Raw genomic sequence first — 18,859 nt, 5'->3', positions numbered from 1 at the left:
CACACGCAGTCTTCATGAGGCTTCTTTCGGGGAGAGGCTATGCTCTTCACCACCGCATGGGCTGCCTGTGGCCTCCCTTTCTCCCCTTCCTATGGGAGATGAGTGCCTGGCACACTCCTACCAAGCCCCAGAATCACAGGTAAGGGTGGGACTCGATACATGGGACCCTTGCCTTTTGGCAGCCCAGGTGATGGGGGCTGGATCGGGTTCTTTGTTGGGAGGGCAGACGCCATCCCCTCACTCTGGCTCTGGGTGAGGCTGAGCCCCCGATCCCCACTCCTGTCAGGACAACAGGGCTGGCTGCGACCAGGGCATTCCCAGCCAATGGGATGTTACTGGGCACTTCAAACACATAAAACCTCCATTCTTTCCTTGTTCCCTTTGCCTCCCAATCCAGGAGTTATAAATCTTGACTCCTAGTCTGAACTCTGCCAATCTCTGGCTGTGAATCTTCCTCTTTCTGTCCCTGGGATTCTCCACCTGGGAGATGCTGGTGGTCACATCTTCCCCCATTGCCTCTGGGTCCTTGGGAGGACCAGGTATGCCAAAGGTCCGGAAATGCAAATGATGGCTACCATTGACTAAGCAGCTATGGTGTGTCACGCATTTAATTATATAATCTCACTTGGTCTTTACGACCATCTCATGAGGGCAGTCCCCTCAGCCCCAGGGCCAAAGAGGAGAGTGATGGCCAACCTCTGTCCTTTCCCTAAGCCTCAGAAATGTAAGGTTTTGTTATTCTCATTTTTCATCCCTGCTCCTCCCACCTAGCATGCACCGCCCCGAGCCCCCAGCCCAGTCCCACCTACTCTGGGATATTAGCTGCCTGGAAGCCCAGGGTGGGCAGCAGGTGCTAATGAAAAATCGGCAGAGACTCTTCACACCCCTCCCTGAACAGGGGACCGGAGGCCTGGAGGGGGTACTCTGGGGCCCTCTCAGTGCCCAAGGTGAGCAGAGAGTTCAGATAGACAGCTCCCAGCCAGCTCCACCAGCGGGCTTCCCACCAGAGGCTGCCGGGATAGCATGTCAAATTAGCTTAATGAGCGAGGCCCCAGCTTTAATTGGGGCCCTCTGCTTTGCTGTGCTGTCTCCTGCTTTCATTTTTAATGCTGGGAAAGGGTGGGTTTTCTTCCTCACGCCTGTGCATTTTCACCCTGGCTAATGGCTCCTGGCTCAGAAAGGCCCCTACAATGCTAATTGGGTTTAATTCCTGGGGTAATTAATGATTCTATTGGAAAACTGAAATGTTGTGGGTGAATTCTGTGTATAAATAGATAGGAAAGTCAAAGGGACAGAGAACCCAGAATGAGGCCTTGGGAGAGACTGGGGTTGGAGGAAAGGCCAGCCTGAGACTCTTTCAGCTGGTGGATCCCTGAGATGGGGACCATCTGGCCTAAGAGCTCCCCCTTTATAGATGAGGAAACAAGAGGTGCAGAGAAAAGCAGGACAACCAAGGGTTGCCAAGAAGTTGGTGGGGATGGGGACAAGGAGCTGGCACAGCTGGGCCGCGGAAGAACAGGAGTGGGAGTGTGTGACTTCAGCCTTCGATGGTTCAATAATGTGATAATGGACGTGAGCGCACCTGGGGAACGGCTATCAGCGAGACTCCGGCCTGTAGAAATGTACTGTGGTTGTTTCTCTTGTGGTTACAAAGGCCCTGCCTCTGGGTCAGTAGATAAGCAAATAGCTCATCAAGCCAGGAGGCAGCCAGGTGTAGAAAGGAATAGTGGTGGGCAGGTGGTGGGAAGCCCTGGAAGGCCATGGCCTCTATACCACCTCCCGCTGTGGATCTTTCTCCTCTCTGGTCCTAAGGGAAAGAGCCGGATGGGGCGTCTCTTGAGGAGCCACCTGTACCTTTCCCGCTTGGCTCACACCCACGAGCCTGATCCTGAAGTGCTGGGGAGGAGGGAGAGATGGAGGAGACATCTGCCCCTTGAACTTCACAGTGACCTGCAGGTTTGGCGCCATTCTGGGGAGGGAGGAGACGGGGGTGGGAGAGGACTGGCTGCCTGGCTGTAGGGTGCGTCCGCATGCCCCACGGCCTCAAGCATGCCTCTGTGGCGAGGGCCCTGAATCCAGGCTGTCCGGCGGCCATCTGGGCACCGGACACCCTCCTCGTGCCCCACTGAGCTCTTCTCCTTCCCGCTCCTCCCTCATCCCCTTCCCTCCCAGGGCCGAACTACATCAGTTCCCTCTTGCCATCCCGTGGACTCCCTCCTCTGAGTTTCTGGAACCCAGCCCTTGGCCTCCCCATCCTTACTGCAGCTTGACTGGGAGGTTAGACCTCCACCATCTTCTATCTGGAATCCTGGCACCAATTACACTAAGAGGAGCGAACTTTTAAGGAGCACTCACTCTCTAAGTGGTATTACTGTGAGGCACCGAATCTCCTTTCATCCTCACAAAAATCCTCCAAGAGAGGTCTTACAGTTGCTGCTGGGAAACAGACCCAGGCTGGCCAAGCGTCGGTCTGTGCTGCACTGTCCAGTGGGTCTGAATGCAAACCCGAACTCATCACAAGAGTCCTAGCTCTCTGCTGCCCGGGGCTAAGTCTGAGGTGGATCTGAGCTGCTCGTCAGCCTTCACCATCAGTCCCTGCCTATGTTCCAAGCTTCTTCTCCCATCCCTCCCAGGTCCCCACCCTCCATGCCAGCCACCAGCTCTATGCTCAGGTTCCCAGAGCACCAGCTCTCGGGGGAGAGGGGCACAGTGCTGGGCTCTGGGAGACACACCATCTCTGAAGCCCCAGCGCCCCGCACGGGGTAGGACCCCCAACCCGTGTCTGCTCAGCAACCTGCGAGCCAGGCTAGAGTCAGATCTCAGAAAGCACACTCGGGGACGTGGGGCTCTGTCAACTTCTCCAGTCATTGGGATTCTTTAATCAAGACTTCTCAGGAAGCTCAGGATCAAAGAAGGAACAGACTCCCTGGACAATGTCCTGACTCTCTGTGCAAAGGCAGGCTTCTCTGTTAAGAGAAAGGCTGAGAGGCCCCACATGTGGGAGAAGCATCCAGCTCCACTTCCCCCAGGGGGAGGTGGGAGGCCCCCTTCCTCTGCTCCCCAGTCTGGCCAGCCAGGGCTAACACCATCGCTCGGCTCTTCCAGCCCCCTTTACTCTGATGATCCTAGATTCTGGAATGTTTTAGGGAAGGGGCCAGCCATTTCTTAGATGTTGAAATGAGACCCAGAAGGGTGAGGTGACTGACTCAAGGCTACGCAATCAGTTAACTGAAAAGCCAAGGACAGAATCCAAGTCTCTTGCCCCTTCTTCTACTTTCCTGGTCCAAAGGGATGAGGAAGACAGACGGGCTAGAAACCGCTCCTGGCTGAGTGAAGGCTTCTGGGTTGGAGGGTAGGTTGGTGTCCCATGTCTAGTGCTCAGAGACCAGGCTGGCATAGACGAAGGTAAGATGGGCACCACCCTTCCCCCATGCCCCCCCCCCCCCAACGAGGCCTCAGCAGCCCCAGGCTGGGCAACCTTGGTGGGTGCAATCAGGAGGTGCTCTGGAGTTCACCCCAGCCTGCTTCCTTGGGGAGAGGGTAGAGGAGGGAGGGAAGCCTAAATAAGCAGGTCAAAGCAAATCCTCCCCATGTGCCCCACCCCCACTGAGGGCGGGCAGAGCCGGAGCCTGTAGGACCAGAACCCAGGTACCCTGTCCTGACACGTCCCGGGGAGCAGCTTGACTGGGAAGTGAGGGAGTGAGTCCACGGGGTGGGGTGGGGGGGCTGAGAAAGTGAAGGAGGACAGAGAGGGGCAGGCAGGGGGCTGGGCGGTCTGTCCCACCTCAGGGGACATGGGGAGCAGGGCTGGCAGAAGCCAGGGAAAGGGTGGGTTCTAGGGGGTGGGGGGATGATGAGGAAGCAGTGTTGGCTCAGTGGGTCTTTGGCCCAAGGCCCCCACCTCCCTGCTCACAGGCTCAGACAGGTCTGGGAAGCAGGACTGGGGCTACAGAGAGGGGCAAGGTGAGAAGTAGTATCTAGCCTCATCGTCTGGGGAAGAACCTGGACAATGAGCCACAATCAACAGGAGGCCTGGCAGGCAGAGGTCGGGGGGGGGGGGTTCTGCCTGATCTCCCAGCCCCCTCCCTGCCTCCCACCAGGCCTGCCGACTCTGGGTGCTGCCCACCACAGCGGGCAGAGGCCGCAGGCCTGGGGAGGGCCGGTGCCCACAGTGGAGATGGGAGGTGGAGAGGTTGGGGTGGGGATTAGGGCGGGGAGATGCTTTGAACCCAAGAAAGCCTGGTGGGAACTGGTTCTTGACTCAAGGCAGAAAAAGGCAGGGGGATGGCCAGGGCTTGTGCTGTTTTGTTTTGTTTTTTTTTTCCTTTTATGAGATGTGAACTCAAGCAATTAAAAATACGCATTTTATTTTACACAATCTGCCCTGCTGTGTCTCTTCATCTTTGTTCTATCTAGCTCTGGTCCCCTCAGAATGGCTGGCATTCCAGTCACCTTTCATCTTCAAAGCCATCAGACTGACGGAGTGTGTCCCCAAGTTTTTACAAGGCTCAGCCCCCCTCCTTAGTAGGTTCCCTCATCCCTAAAAACAAACACAGGTGGACAATATTTGTGCTTCCTGCCTCCCCGAATTCTAGCAGCAAGTCATGTATTTCCACCCCTGCTGACTGAACACCTCCTCTGTACTAGGCCCTGGGAAGTGTTTCCTGCTTAGGGTCTCATAGGATTCTCCCTTCCATCCTCGGGAGCAACTCTTGATATTCCTATTTCACAGAGGAGGAAACTGAGGCCCAACAGTTGAGAAATCTGCCTGGTTGCATAGCTGAAAAGTGGTCAGTCCGAACTTGAGCTGCAGTCTTCTGCCTTTTGTACACTGTACTTCCTTTCAGAACAAGAATGCCCCTTGTTTTTCTGTCTCCTGAGCTATCACCTCTCTGACCAGGTTCCAGCTTTCTACGCATGCAGCGTCTAACTCAGGGCCTTGTTGGCTGACAGTCGTAGGTTCTCTGCAGATTTGCCTAAAGAGAATAGGAAGTTTCCCTGGAGGACAGGGTAGGCATCACAGGTGGAAGAGACCTGCCCAGTCTGGGTCTCCTCCCAGCCCATTCTGGGAGCAGGAAAGGGAAAGGGAGCAAAGACTGGGGTTTGGGAGTAGCTGAGTTCTCAGTGCAGAGCCAGCTGGTGCCTGGACAGGTAGCTGGGGACCACACCTGCCCAGGCCCGGCCCGGCCCTGCCCTGCCCGGCCCATCACGCTGCCCCAGGCACCAGCTGGCAAGGGCTACCAAATGGACTTGGGCAAGAAAGCATGTACTTGGAAAGGTGACACTGTGCTTGATCCTCTGGGCCAGGGGGCAGTAGCAGAGGCATGCCCAGCCAAAGTGGGCGCCTGAGCCTCTGAACTGCCCAAGCAGAAGTTAGAGAGAGGGGCTGTCATATTATCCTCTGCCCCTGGCAAGGTTTTACCCTAAACAACTTCACCCAGGTGGCTAAGTAAATCTTTCCACCTTTCAAGGTCTTCATAGTAGGAGATCCTACCTGGGAAACTGCTAATGTTCTACACCCTTCCCTGACGGAGTTGTTCCTGATGTCTGTCTTCAAGTCCTCCTGTTGCAATGGAAGCACACTCTGTCCTGTGGTGAGCTTGGGCCTATTGGATCAGGTACCAGAGCTGGAGATCGGGCAGGTCTTCCTCTTAAGGAGAGAACACGAGAGGAGGGAGGGGACATACCTGGTCTGGGCTCTTCCACTCACTGGGAGTTGGGCCCCAGTGAGCCTATTTCCTCATCTGTGAAATGGACTTCATATATTATCAACAAATGGCTATAAGGATTTAATGAAATCATGTATGGACATGGTGAGTGGGACATAGAGAAGGTGACCAGGAGGTGACAGCTGGTATGTCGATACTTTGAGGTCACAGACAGAGCCAACAAGCTGAGATCCCTGCCTAAGACTGGAGCAGGCCCTTTCCAGCACCCCAAAGACCACAGCCACGCCCATTTGTCTGGATTCTGGAAGCTGCCTTGTGCCCTCCTGCAGAAGAATGAGTGGCCTTAAAGCTCCACATCAAATCTCAGCTCAATTGCTTCTCCCTCCCCAATCAGCAGCCTCACTCTGGCCTATCGTGCCTGGCCCGGTCCTGGAGTCCTATGGCAAGTGGGGACCCAGGAGTGCTCCCCGCAGAGGGTTAGTGGTGGTGCCCGCGTGCCTCTACCAGCCGGCCTCCTAGGTGGGTGCCAACATAGACCCCTATTCACATCATGGGCCCTGAGGAGGCAGAGAAAGGCAGGACCAGAGTGCCAGAGGTTTGATGAGGGCCCAGGGGCTTCTTCCAACCCCCTTCCCTGGTTCTGGGAGCCTAAGAATGTTCTGAGTGTCCTCATGGGAACTCCAGGGCTCCTTCACACATCTGGCCAGCAGATACCAACTACGCCAGCACCTCCCTCCCGTGTCCTTCTTGCCACCACCCCAGGCCAGCCACACCCAGCTCCGTCAGTGCCCAGCCCAAGTCCTGAAGAGCAGGGGCCCCTATCTCAGCTGCCCGCCACACCCCCACACCCCAGGACCTCCGGCGGGCTGGCACGGCCGGGCCTCTGGGCCTGGCTGGATCACAGGATGGCCAGGAGGGCCCCATTCCAACGGCTCTCCCTGCTTGCTCGTTACACACGAACGTGCGAGGGAGCACGGCAGGAGCCTGGGGCCAGGGCCTTTTGAAAGACACTGGGCGGACTCACTGGGCACTGGCTCGCCTGGCTCAGGAGTCCTTAGCACGACCTTCCGGAGTAGGTGCTAGGAGACAGTCGAGGGAGTGGAGGCTCGGCGGCACTCGGGCCTGCCCCGGTCAGTCAGTGCTGCAGTCAGAGTGAAAACCCAGGTCTGCCCCCCTGGCTCACCCCTCCTGGGCAAGGCCTCCAGAATGAGACTGCTTTTTGGGGGAACCCAGAGCAGCTCTGGACCTGTCCCCTGCCTGTACAGTGGGAACTGCAGCCACCAGCCCACCTGCTCTTGCAGGCTTTTTGGGGACATCGACGAGGACGGGCTGGATAAAGAGGGCCATGTGGCCAGATGAGAGGTGCCTAGAGCTACTACTGTTCCATGATGGGGGGACACGGGATAGGACTGTGTCCCCCGTGGGGGCAAGGCCCGTCAAGAGCTTTGCCAGGAGGCCTAGAGGGGGTGGGGGTAATGACCTACCCCTGGACCTGGGCCCTGCGGTCTGGCCCTGCTGGCATATGTACCATCCCGCAGGGACACCTCACTGTCTGGCTGCCAGGAGCTCCTTCACGAAAGGGGCCTGGACTGGGAGTCAGGAGACCTAGGTTCTAATCCTGACGCTGCCCTGAGCCAGTGAAGCGTACGACTCGCTCTGTCTGGGCCTCAGTGTCCTCATTTAAATACAGGAGCTAGTCCGTTCATGTTTCTCCTTCAGGTTCCCTCTGGCTTGGCCGGCCTGGGAGTCTCCGCTCTGTAGCCAGCCCCAGGCAGTCTGCAGGTGCAGAGGGCAACAGGCTCTGGGGCCTCAAGGGGATGCTGCTGGGATGGGGGTGTTCACCTCCATGTGTTCCCAGGGGCCCGGGAGCTGCCGGTTGGCAGACAGAGAACCTCTGGGACGCTACTGCTACACGACAGGACAGAGAACAGGCTGGATTTTGCAACTCTGAGGCACTGCAAACAAGGTGTGGCTGGTTCTCAAGGGCTTCTCACGTGCCTGCTGTGGAGGGGTGTTTCTCAGAGCTGGTTATTCGCTGAAATGGCAGGGCTGGGCCCTGTTCTGGGATGAGGGTGGGTGCACCAGGGAAGCCACCAACTCCACACAATGAATCCAGGCTCTTGCCCAAGTCCAGGGGCGGCCTGCACAAGCGCCCGAGCTTCAGTAGCTGGGGAGGCTCTTGGGCTGGAGACCTTGAACTCACGCCCAGGAAGTGAGGCGTGTGTTAGTAAGTGAGACTCCAGCAGTGAGTCAGGTGTCAGGTCCCTGCAGAGCCCAGGGCGGGGGGGAGACATGCCAGGGAACGGAGCACTTGCGCAGCCAGCTGAGTTCTGATCCTGTTTCTGCAGTGATTCACTGTGTGGTCTCAGTAAAGGACCTGCCTGCTCTGGGCTTCCTTTTTGTCACCCGTGATACCGGAATACCAATGACCGCTCTTAACGCCCCCTGAGATGATTAGTAGGGTCAAACCAAAATGACCTCTGACCATGCAGGAACCCGGACACCTTTCCAGGGCTGGAGTTCCATCTCCCCCAGGAGCACTGAGGGCCGACTGCGCGGGGCAGGCACCTGTGGTCCCCCTAACCCCCCCGGCCCTGGAGGAGGCAGGCACTGACTCCGTCTCACTGATGAAGGGCTCGAAGCCCAGACAAGTGAGTAACGGACACGTGGTCCTGGGGCTTCCGGGACTCCAGCCCCACGCAGTGCCATCCATGAGGGGACACAGCACCCCAGGGAAGCAGACACGATGATTCTGTGGGGCACCCCCTCAGCGGGCAGTCCCTAGAATGGGACCTTAAGGCCCGAAGGCTGACTCTTGCAGACTCCTCCCTTCCTCCTGCTCGGGGGGCATCTGCAGAGGAGACGAATCTGGGGGAGATGTTAATTAGTTCTGACAAATTAATAAAGAAAGCCTAATTTATTCTCCGGATCTAATTTCCTTCCCCGAGCTTTATTTTCCTGCCCAACAAGCTGCTTGCTCGGGAAACGGAGGAAAGGGTGGTGGCGGCGGCGGTGGGGTCATCCAAAGACGGGTCAGGCCCAGATCAAGCTGTACTCTCCTGGCTGGCTACCCACCCTCGCCACCCGCCCCTCCCCCCCGGTGCTCCGGGAAGCCGGCCCCAGACACTAAGCTGTCAAACCACTCCCAATTATCTCCCTCTATGCCCGCCGGCTCAGGGCGACAGTTGTACCCAGCCGGCGTTGACTCATTCTGTCACCGGCCTGCCCTGCTTGGGAAAATGCAATTTAATGAAGTCCAAAGGCAGGGCTGGGGCAGATGGGGTCCGAGGAAGAGGGTGGCCCTAGCTTGGGGATGGCGGATCGTGTCCCCTTTCTGCGGGACAGAGTCCTTGATCCGTCTGATAGTATCTCATCTTCGGTGCTCAGTCAAATACCAGCAGGAGGGGGTCATCCGACAGCTTCCCCTGCCTCCACTCACCTCTTCTGCCGCGCTGAGCAACCAAGGCATTGACCTTCTCCGCAAGGGCCTCCACCTCCCTTGGCCGCCCGTTTTAATAGCGTATGGTCATGACAGCTCGGAAATTCTTCCCGCTGTTTAATCTCGATCCCTTCTGCTGAAACGCAAGTGCATGTCCCCAGGCCTTTTGATACAGAACCCGGGAGAGGGCCAGCTGCAGCCGCACACCTCTGGGCCAGGCCAAGGTCGGGGAAAGAGGCTGTCCGGGTGCTGGAAAACAGTGGGTCTTCCCTCTTGATTTGGGCTGGGCTGGGCTTGGCCCTGCCACTTGCACCCTCCTGGTCCTACCTCATCAGTGGCATTTGCTGAAGACTCCTGTTCTCTCTAGTTGTACAACAGCGAGGCCCTAGCTCCAGGCTCCTGGGTTCAAATCCCAGCTTGGCCACTGGCTTGCTGTGCGACTTTAGACTTTGTTTCTGTTTCCTCGTGTATAAAAATGGAACAACAGTAGTAACTTCCTCATAGGTTGCTGGGAAGATGAAATAGACTTCTGTGAGCAGAGCATCAAGAGCAGAACCTGGCACAGAGGAAGTGCTCAGCAAACATTAGCTCATGGAGCTGACACGCACCGTGCCTTCCAGGCCCCTCGAAGCACCACGGCTCCTCTTGAGGCCAGGCCACCATACCTGCTCTTCCTTCTTCTTTTTCCTCTTGCTCCAGCACCCCTCATCCTTTAAGTCCCCCTAGACTGGGTCAAAGCTCCTTGCTGTGTGTTCCTGCCAGGCCATCCCCTTTGGCCATTGCTACACCTGTACGAACTCGCTCAGCGTCTGTCCCCTACCAGACCACAGCTCCACGAGAACACTGGCGGCGCTCTCCCGCTCAAGCTGGATCCCAGCACCCTGCGGTGCCCCCCACAGCTCAGCCATCACTCAAAGTCAATTGATAAGGCGGCATGACTGGGAGGCCAGGGGGCATCATGGCTTCTTCTGCCCCAGTAGAAAGGGTCTGGGACAGAAGTGGCTTTGAGAAATGCTCCTGGCAGGGATAGAGGGGGTCAGTTCTGACCACAAGCTTCTCCTGCCTGGCTCCATTTTGGGTCCCACATGCCGGAGGCCCCAAAAGTAGTTGGGGCTTTCCTGCTGGATACCAAAGGGACAGAGAAGTGTCTCACAGCAAAGGCAGTTAGACATCTCTAGATCTCAGAGCCCAGCTGGCTCCTGTGAAGTCACAGCACCCCATTTGGTGCCCTTCCTGGTCTCAGAGTGCCTTGGACTTGACCAAGTGATGAAGGACAGCCGTGGGTCCTGCACACAGCAGCCACGGGTCCTGCACAAATCCACCATGCACCAAGGATGGGCCAGAAGAGACTGCATAGGAACAACCAATCTGACCCTCTTGCTGTATAAGCAAGCATAACTGGGGTCAGACACTGCCTGGGGTGACTTAGCCAAGAGGTGGCTGAGGCAGGGCTCCTAACTCTGAGGCTGATGCTCTTTCCCTGAAAGCACCTTGGCTCACAGTAGCAAACCCACTTTCTGTCCGATTCCCACATTTGAGTCCCATCACCCTGGATTTCTGTTAAAGTAACTGCCCCATTCAGTGCTCCCAGTGAGGTCCCAAAAGGATCAGTCACATACAGTGCAAGGTGCTAGGTTAAAGCCAAGGTGTGCTTGGCTCTTCAAGACTGTCCACTCCACTGCATCCAGGCCTCTTGTCTGAGACTGGTCCCTGCTCCCCGCAAACCTCCCAGACTCTGCTCCTTCAGGAAGCCGGCCCCTGTGAGTGCCACCAGCTCCTGGCTCGGGGACCCTGCCTTAGCACCCACTGGGAAGAGTGGCTCACTCAAGGGCACACGGCTGGTGTTCCTGGTTGCCATCATGGTTCTGCACGTGTGCTGGAGGGCAGGGCGGTCTCCCTCTTCCTTCTGGATCTTTCCTGGGACCACCCCTGTGTTTCTGGAGATGGAGGTGGAGAGAGCCCAGAGATGGGAAAGAAGGGCTTCCAGGGATAGAGGGCCATCATCAGTGTAAAAAGAGGTCCTCTGGGTCCTTCTTCTTCCACCTCCCCATCCATAATTTGGTTTACTAAGCCTTGTGAGGGCTCAGAGCAGGTCTGAGTACTCCCCGGAGTAAGGGCAGGCCCTGGCGGTGCTGAGAACACCCTGTCCCACGCCCAGCCAGGTGGACGGATGCAGAAACAGGGCTGCGGATTCAGCTGTGTTTGTGTGCATGCCGGGGAGGGAGGCGAGGGGGTGGGAGGCGGCCCTGCGGAACTCGGACATGGGGGGCAGGCGGTCAGCAGGAGAGCTACTCCCAGGACAAGACAGCATGCATCTGTGGCCCAGTGTCAGGCCCAAGGCTGGGGGAGGGCTCGGACATCCTTCCGCTCACAGCCTGGCGGGGAGTTTCTGTGGCAAACGTGGACAGCTCCGGCTGAGAGCCTGCCACTCCAAGTGGGATTCTCCCTGAACTTTCCTCGGATGTAAGACAGGGATAACCACCCTGACCTCCGGAGGTGACCACTCCGTAGATGCTATCAAGTCCTGCAGGAAGGGGGGCACCATCAGGGGACAGGGGGCTGGTCAGGCTCAGCTCCTGGAGCAGGCTGTGGTGAGCAAGATTCTCAAGGAGACTGTGTGTGCGCATGTGTGTGTGTTTGCAGAGGACCATTTAAGATGAAGGGTGGCCAGGACGGCCTTACTGAGAGGGGACGTTTGAGCCAAGAACCAAATGCCAACCACGTGTCCGTCTTGGAGCAGAACATTCCAGGTGCCGAGGCCTGAGGTGGGAGTGTGCCTGGAAGTCTGGCTGGTGTGGCTGGAGGGGAGGGATGGAGGGACTAGAGGGCGAGAGCCCAGGGTCCTCTGAGCAGGATGCGAGCAGTGCCGTTGGGAGAGTGTGCACGGCGAGGGCGGGGGGGGCACGGTCAGGCTAGGTTTGAGTGAGCCTGCTGACAACTCTTGAGGAGACACTGTCGGGATAGGAGGCAGGGGCGCTAGCAGGGAGCCTACTGCAATCATCTGGGATATCTCAGCAGCCTCAGCAAAGGTGGGGAGGGAGAGCCAAGGCCCCACGGGGCAGGGCGGGGCAGGGGGTGCATCCAGGTCTCAGGAGCCCCCCTCTCCCACCTCTCCAGGTGGGACAGCTGGCTGCTCACTCCCTAGTCCTGCAGACAAGCTGTCCTCCCATCCTGGGCCTGAAGGGGAGGCAGGAAGGGCAGGGGGGAGGAGGAAGCCCTGCACAAAACAATGGCCTTGAGCCAAGACAAGAGAGCTGCTTGTCTCCCTTTATTTATGAGAGTTGTTGGGAGACATAAAGCCAGCCCTCCCCGCCCCCCCCTCCACCTTTCCCTTCCATCCCCACCTCTTCTCTGGGCACAGGCTTTCCTCTGACACACAGAGATCAAATAACTTTTCACTCAAAGGGAAAGATACTATCTCCCCCTTACAATTCAGCACCAACACCAGCAGACCGACATCCCCAGATTAAAAGGCAATTAGGCAGCTTTGTTTTTGCAGGGGCTGAAGGTCTGCTTGGCACCCTTCTTGGGAACTGGATCCCACTGTGGGGAGGGCCAGCAGCTCCGGTGACTCCCTGTGGAGAAGGCTGCTGGCCTGGCCTGGGTCCCACTCCCAGCCCGACCCCAAGTGGCAGAAAGGAACCCCCCCCGAAAATATAGTACTGATCGCTTTCAAGTCTATTTCAGAGACAGCATCGACCTGTCCCCATCAGGGTCTCCAATCTATTGGAAATGACATAAAAGACGAGAGAAGGGGCCTGGGCTTCTTGGTGAACTGTGCTGATGGTGCACGTGGGGTTAAGGCCCATGCAGCCCCTTCAGAGCATCTATGTCCCATCTCATCGAATCCTCGGAGTGGGTGCTTATCACCCCGTTTTTATGCTCAGTTGCTCAATATTCATAGAAGCAGGAACTGAGGGTCAGAGAGGTGGAGCAGGTTATCCAAGGGCACAAAGCTAGTATGTGGCAGGCAACCCCAATCCTCCCTTGGCCCTCAACTCCACCCCAGGGGGCTGGCTGAGGAAGGGAAGGGTTTTAGAATCCATCATTCGCCTTCCTGTAGTTTCTGTTTGTTGAGGACGGTAGGATCACGGCCACCCCTGCCAGCTGGGGTGGTCAGGGGAAGTCCATCCATCCGTAAGTGGCCCTTAAAGGACAGGGTGGTTTTCATCAGACACAGGTGTAAAGGCCACCATGCTTACCTTGTCATAAAGCTCCCTGGGCAACTGGACTCCTGCTCACCCGCCCTCCCCCCCGCCTAAACCTCGTACACCCCCTCCCTCTCCCAGGCTGGCTTCTCTCCTCCAGGATAATTTAGGCTCTCTCTTGCCTTTGGGTCTTTGCACAAGCTGTTGTATCTGCTGGGGGCACCCTTCTCTCCTGTACCCACCATTCCCCTTTTCTAGCTAAGGGTCACCCTCTGCTCTCTTTTGCTGCCCCCACCTTTGCCAAAACTTCCACCCCATCTCAAAGCACTCCACAAAGGCTGTCTAACCGAGGCAACGACCCCTCCCCACCTTCTCTCACCTCAGATCATCCATAAAGGCAGCTCTCAGACCCAGCCATCCCCACCCAGTCTCTGCTAGGTCGGGTCGCCAAAACCTCCCCTCCTTTCCAGATCCTTCTCCAGGGTCACCTGTCCGGGATGAAATCTACCGGCCCTGGCTTTTCCTATTTCCCCTTCCGGTGCCGAATGCATACTCCGAGTCAAGCACCATGCCAGTTTCTCTCGGGAAGAGGTGACCCCACGTGGTGGCGGCAAGAGGTGGGAGGCAGAGGGATAAGAAAGAATAAGGCATTTTCTTTTCTTCCAGAAGCTCTGTCTAGCAGGGAACTCAGACATGAAAACAAATAATTACTGAGTTAAGTGCTGTGTTTCGTTTTTTTAAAAATATGAACCCAAAGCGTTGGGAGTCCAAGAGGAGAAGCGATCCTGAGGGTGATGGTGGATCGGAGAAGAGTGAGGTTTTTAGCTTGGTCTGACAGGACGAGCAGGAGTCCCTCAGAGAGAGAAAAGTGTCCCTTAAAGCGCGAATGTCGCTACACCACACTTATTGGTGTAGAGGCGAACGCAAGGGAGACGCATGTCAGTTTAAGAAGGGCTCAGTCCGCGACAAGGGTCTGCGTGTCGCCCTGTAGCGACTGGACTGATACTCTTTCAGCAGGGTGGTGACACGGGAAAGGCTCGTGGAATGCTCCGTGAAAGGTGGTGGCCACAAAAAGGCCACATGGTGTGATTCCATTGATACAAAATGTCCAGAACAAGCCAATGCAGAGACGCAGAAGTAGATTAGTGGTTGTCGGGGGGCGGGGTGGGGCGGGTAAGGGAAGAATGGGGAGTGGCCACAAAGGTGTACAGCGTTTCTTTTTGGGGTGATGAAAACGTTCTGTGTCAGCAAGTGGCGATGGTCACCCAACTCTGGGAATATACTAAACCCCACTGCACTGCATACTTTAAGAAGGTGACTTTTATGGTGGGTGAATTCTACCTCAAGAAGAAAAGCAGAGGCCATGGAGAAGGACGGATGGTGGGGAGCCAGAGCCCACCCTACCCTGCTGGAGGCAGGCTGGCCACCAGGAAGTCCCTGCAAGGCTGCAGCACCCCCAGGTGGAGGGGTCCCTGCTCAGCACAGCTGCTCCGAGCAATGGCCCCCTACGGTCCCAGCCTGTCATCTTCCTCCCTCCCTTGCTCAGGAGGGATTCTGCTGGGCTGGAGTGCATCAGAGATCCTGGGACCACCTCCCCACCTGGGGCAGGCTCCCCCGCCCCCCCACAACAAGAGGCGTGGCTGGCACCTTGTGCCTGGGACCTGAGTGACAGGTCACCTGACAAGGCACGCCACTCACTTCTGAAGACAGGCAGGTCCCCTGGTAATAGAGCAGGCAGGGAAGAGGCTTTGCCATAGATGGGGAAAATTAGGGCAGAAAATAACACCATGAAAACAGAAGTGTCCAGAAATAGGAGAGAAAGAGGCTTGCTCACATCCCAATGTGTGAGGGCCTGTCTGAGCTCCTGGGTGTTTTCAGGGACCATCCCGCTGCAGGGACCCCCAGTTTCTCTGCTGGGTTCCGAGCTCTTCTATGTGCCAGCCATGTGGTGGGGGGGTTCCTGAGCATCCACAGCAGGGCTGTGAGGGAGCACTCATTCCCAAGGACCCCATTCTCAAAGCCCTGTTACCTGGAAGGTCTGGGGACTGAGGTTCCCTGGACACCCAGATTGTGGGGGGGTGCATCAGCGATCACAAGTGGGTTGAAATTTCTGAGGCTTGTATAGTGGTGTGTGTGTATGTGTGTGTGGTCCCTGGTTGAAGGAGCTTTGAGATGCCAGGATAGGGTGAGGAAGAGGTTTGTGGAGGCAGGGGTGACTGAGCCTTGAAAGTATAGGCAAACACCGCAGGCTTTAATGCCCCCTGGTTCCCCTTCCAGTCTCGGGGCGGGCAGAGGGTAGGGCTGGCTCCCCGGTCCATACGCACGGCAGGTGCTTATGGATGCAAGCTGGAGGAAGCCCAAAGTAGCCTAGGGGAGCAAAAGCTGGGACAGGAGGGTGACATGGGGGTTGCCGCGTCCCGCGTGGGCAATAGCTTTATTCTTCCTCTGGGCTTGGGGACCAGGGCAGGGCAGAGAGGAGAAGGCGAGGCGGAGCAGGCTGGAGGGGGAGGACCTCACTGATTTTTCCCAGCATTCCCCAGGCCACTTGTCTCACCACAAACCTCAGTCTCAAGCCACTTGGTTGTCATGGAAACAGGCGGAATAGAACAGATGGTCTCCACTAGCCAAATTCCAATTAAACAGGGCAGAGATGGATCGAGAAGGGGGTGTGATGTGACTAGGCCACAGAGGGCTCTGCCCCCAAACCCAGCCTGCCCACCCTGGGCTACCCCAGGATGAACAGGAAGCCCCTGCTCCCTTCCAGCAGACCAGGGGCTGGGGTCAGAAGGACATCCTGGGAGATGGGTGGAGACAGCTGCCCAGGAGAGTCACCACCCCGTCCCCTCTGTCCTTACCCTTTCTCAAAGGTGGCGGGGGGGCTGCAGGTTGAGGGCATGCCACCTTGGAGAGGGGCAGTATTAGGGGACACACATTTAAATCTACAGAAACATGGGAAGAGAGACACACGCGTGCATCCATGTACACCCAAGCACACATGTGCAACACAATCGTGCTGTATGTGTAAACGTGTGTACGTTATGTGCCCATTTGCAGGCTCGGAAACACACGAGGGCATGTGCAGAAAGGTGAGGCAAAGCCATGAATCACACTCTTAGAACAATACAAAGAAAATGCTTGGGAAAACAGAGTAAGCAATTTATTTCAATTTATTTAATAAACATGTGTTAAGAAAATAGGAACTAGACACACACACACACACACACACACACACACACAGAGACACGCACGCCATACGGTCCCAGGCTCAAGGACATAGGGTACATTAACTAATAACATGATCACTGCGCTAGGGCAGAAAGGCTCACCAGTGCCATGAAAATACTGGGGAGGAAATGATGAATTTGGGGCAGGGGATTAGAGAAGGAAGGGTCTTGAAGGATGAGAGGAAGCTTGCCGGGCCATGAGGCAGGGCCCACCAAGCCAAGGGGCAGCAGGAACAAAGGCCGGGTGGGAGGAAAGGTGAGAAACAGCGTGCGAGCGGGGTCTGGATGCCACACACAGAGGCGTGCCAGCACTCACCTTCCATGCGGAAACCACACACCCACGCACAACTTCACACGCGCAGCCACCGAGCCCCCCGGTCCCTAGCCTTGATGCATAGGAGATACTTAGTAAATGTTAACTCCATGAGAAAAGATGCTTTTGTTTGCTGCAAACACCATGAGGTGGGTAAGGGAGGTGTCGGGAGAAAGGGAAGCGTCAGAAGTTTGCACATCTTGGCTTCGGGCGTTACACAAAGTGCCAAGAAAACAGAGCGATGTGCAGAAGAAGAAACCTCATAGCTTGCTAGGGGCTGAGGAGGAGGGAAGCCGGCCAGCTCTCATCAGTTTGCCGTGCATTTATGGAGCACCTATTGTATACAAGGCACTGAGCTAGAGCCTGCAGAGATCTTAAGGCTGAGTCCTCTCCTTCAAAGAGCTGTGTCTGGGGCGAGGGGAGGAGAGAAATCCTAGACAACACAGTAGGTTCTGGCTACAGTGAGACCCTAGACCAGTGATTCTCAACTGGGGGTAACTCTGCCTCCCAAGGGACATTGAGCAATGTCTGAAGACATTTTTTATTGTCACACGGTGCGGGATGGGGGAGGACGCTGCTGGCATCTACTGGGTAGAGGCCAAACATCCTACAGTGCACAAGACAGCCCCACATATAAAAGAATTTTCTGGCCCCAAATGTCAATGGTGCGGGCTGGGGTTGAGAAACCTGGCGTAGATCACGGATTCTGTACTTAACCCAGCAGCACCGGGCAGCTTGCGAGAGCTTCAGACAGAGTAGGGGCGGGCAGGCTACACAGGAATGGGGAGAGGCCCCCAGGATGTCTCAGAGGGTGGGGGTCGTGGGACTGGGGAGGGGTCCTGCAGAAATGGAACCACTAAGAACTGACAACAAACCAGATACAGGGAATGAAGGAGGAGTCCCAGCTCCAGCGAATGGCAGAACTGGGGTTCTGAGCCCAGCAAGGACTGTGTCCTGGGGGGGGCAGGGAGGGGGCTATGGGTGGCTTTGGGCTGCACACAGCATGAAGTGGGAATGCCCAGCTGGCCATCAGGAAGGCTGGCCTGGGGTGCAGGTCAGGCTGAAACTGGACAGAACAGATTGGGGGATTGTTCCCTTAAGTCCAAAACCCTCCATAGGACCCTCCCAGGCCCTCCCATGGCCACAGGCTTCTGATCCCCATCTAGAAGTCACCAGTGTTCTTTGGTGGGTGCCCCTGGGTGGCCTCCCTCAGGCTGGCCTGGTCACTCTCTGCCACTTCAGCACTCCCACTCAGACTCCGGGCCCCAGCCTCAAGGTCACTTCCCCAGTGAAGCCTCTCCCAGGTTAGGGCCTCGCTGTCCCCTTCATAGCCCTGTACATACTTGAATCGCTCGGAAAATTCTCTGGACCGCTCTGTGCATCAGTCCAGCCAGCAGGGTGACACCTGTTTGGGGTACAACAGTGCATCACCACCAGCTCGTGCAAAGGATTAAAATAGGCAGGAGAGGCTCCCCGTGTCCCTGGCTAAGGCCCTGCCTCCTTTCCCACCTCCCCATTCCCTAACCACTCGACTTACAAAAACAGGTCTAGAAGGAGCTGTCTGGGCAGCCATCAGGGTGGGACAGCACCCAGGATCCTGAGGGAGAGGCACGGAAGCTTCACAACCCAAGAGGAAGTTTTCTAGCAGCTGGAGATGAAAATGTCACCAAAAAGCCCAAACTCAAGGACACACGGCTCCCCTCTCCTCCTCACCCTTGCACCTCCAATCCTGTTTCCACTTGGGGAGTTACCTGGTCTTCCAGTGCCCCCTGAGGCACATTAGCCTTTGAATAAAGTCTTTAGCCTCAGTTTGAGCTGCTTAAAGTACTTTTTCTCGGGACAAAGTACCTGGCACACGCAGATAAACATCTGTTGACTAACTGACCTCACCTAAAGGATTAAGGCAGCATTACCCACAGGGTCACCCCAGGACCCTACAAGGTCAGCCAAGTGAGTCAATAGGGGTCAGTGGCTCGGCCCAGAACAGTAGCTGGAGGTGCCTTCTGGGGTGGTCGCAGGGCCTGTCCTTCCAGCCGGAAATACCCAGGGGCGTCCAAACAGCCTGT

The 18,859-nt window shown here is 56.6% G+C and overlaps 1 protein-coding gene across 2 annotated transcripts in view; it reads right to left on the bottom strand.

Annotated features, from left to right (window-relative positions):
- Nucleotides 1-18,859, bottom strand: part of NECTIN1 (nectin cell adhesion molecule 1) — a 62,781-nt gene that overhangs the window by 29,495 nt on the left and 14,427 nt on the right. Inside the window, exon 1 of one of the 2 annotated variants that reach the window (XM_078058873.1) lies at nucleotides 9,109-9,527. The exons of the other annotated variant lie outside the window; for it this stretch is intronic. The gene's annotated coding sequence lies outside the window, so the exon portion shown is untranslated. Of the gene's footprint in view, nucleotides 1-9,108; nucleotides 9,528-18,859 lie in introns of those variants that run through there. 2 annotated transcript variants of the gene reach the window in all.

The sequence above is a fragment of the Halichoerus grypus genome, chromosome 11, assembly GCF_964656455.1.
Source record: "Halichoerus grypus chromosome 11, mHalGry1.hap1.1, whole genome shotgun sequence".
NCBI lineage: Eukaryota > Metazoa > Chordata > Mammalia > Carnivora > Phocidae > Halichoerus > Halichoerus grypus.
Note: the sequence above shows the minus strand (reverse complement) of the source record. Positions and strands in the feature narration are given on the sequence as shown.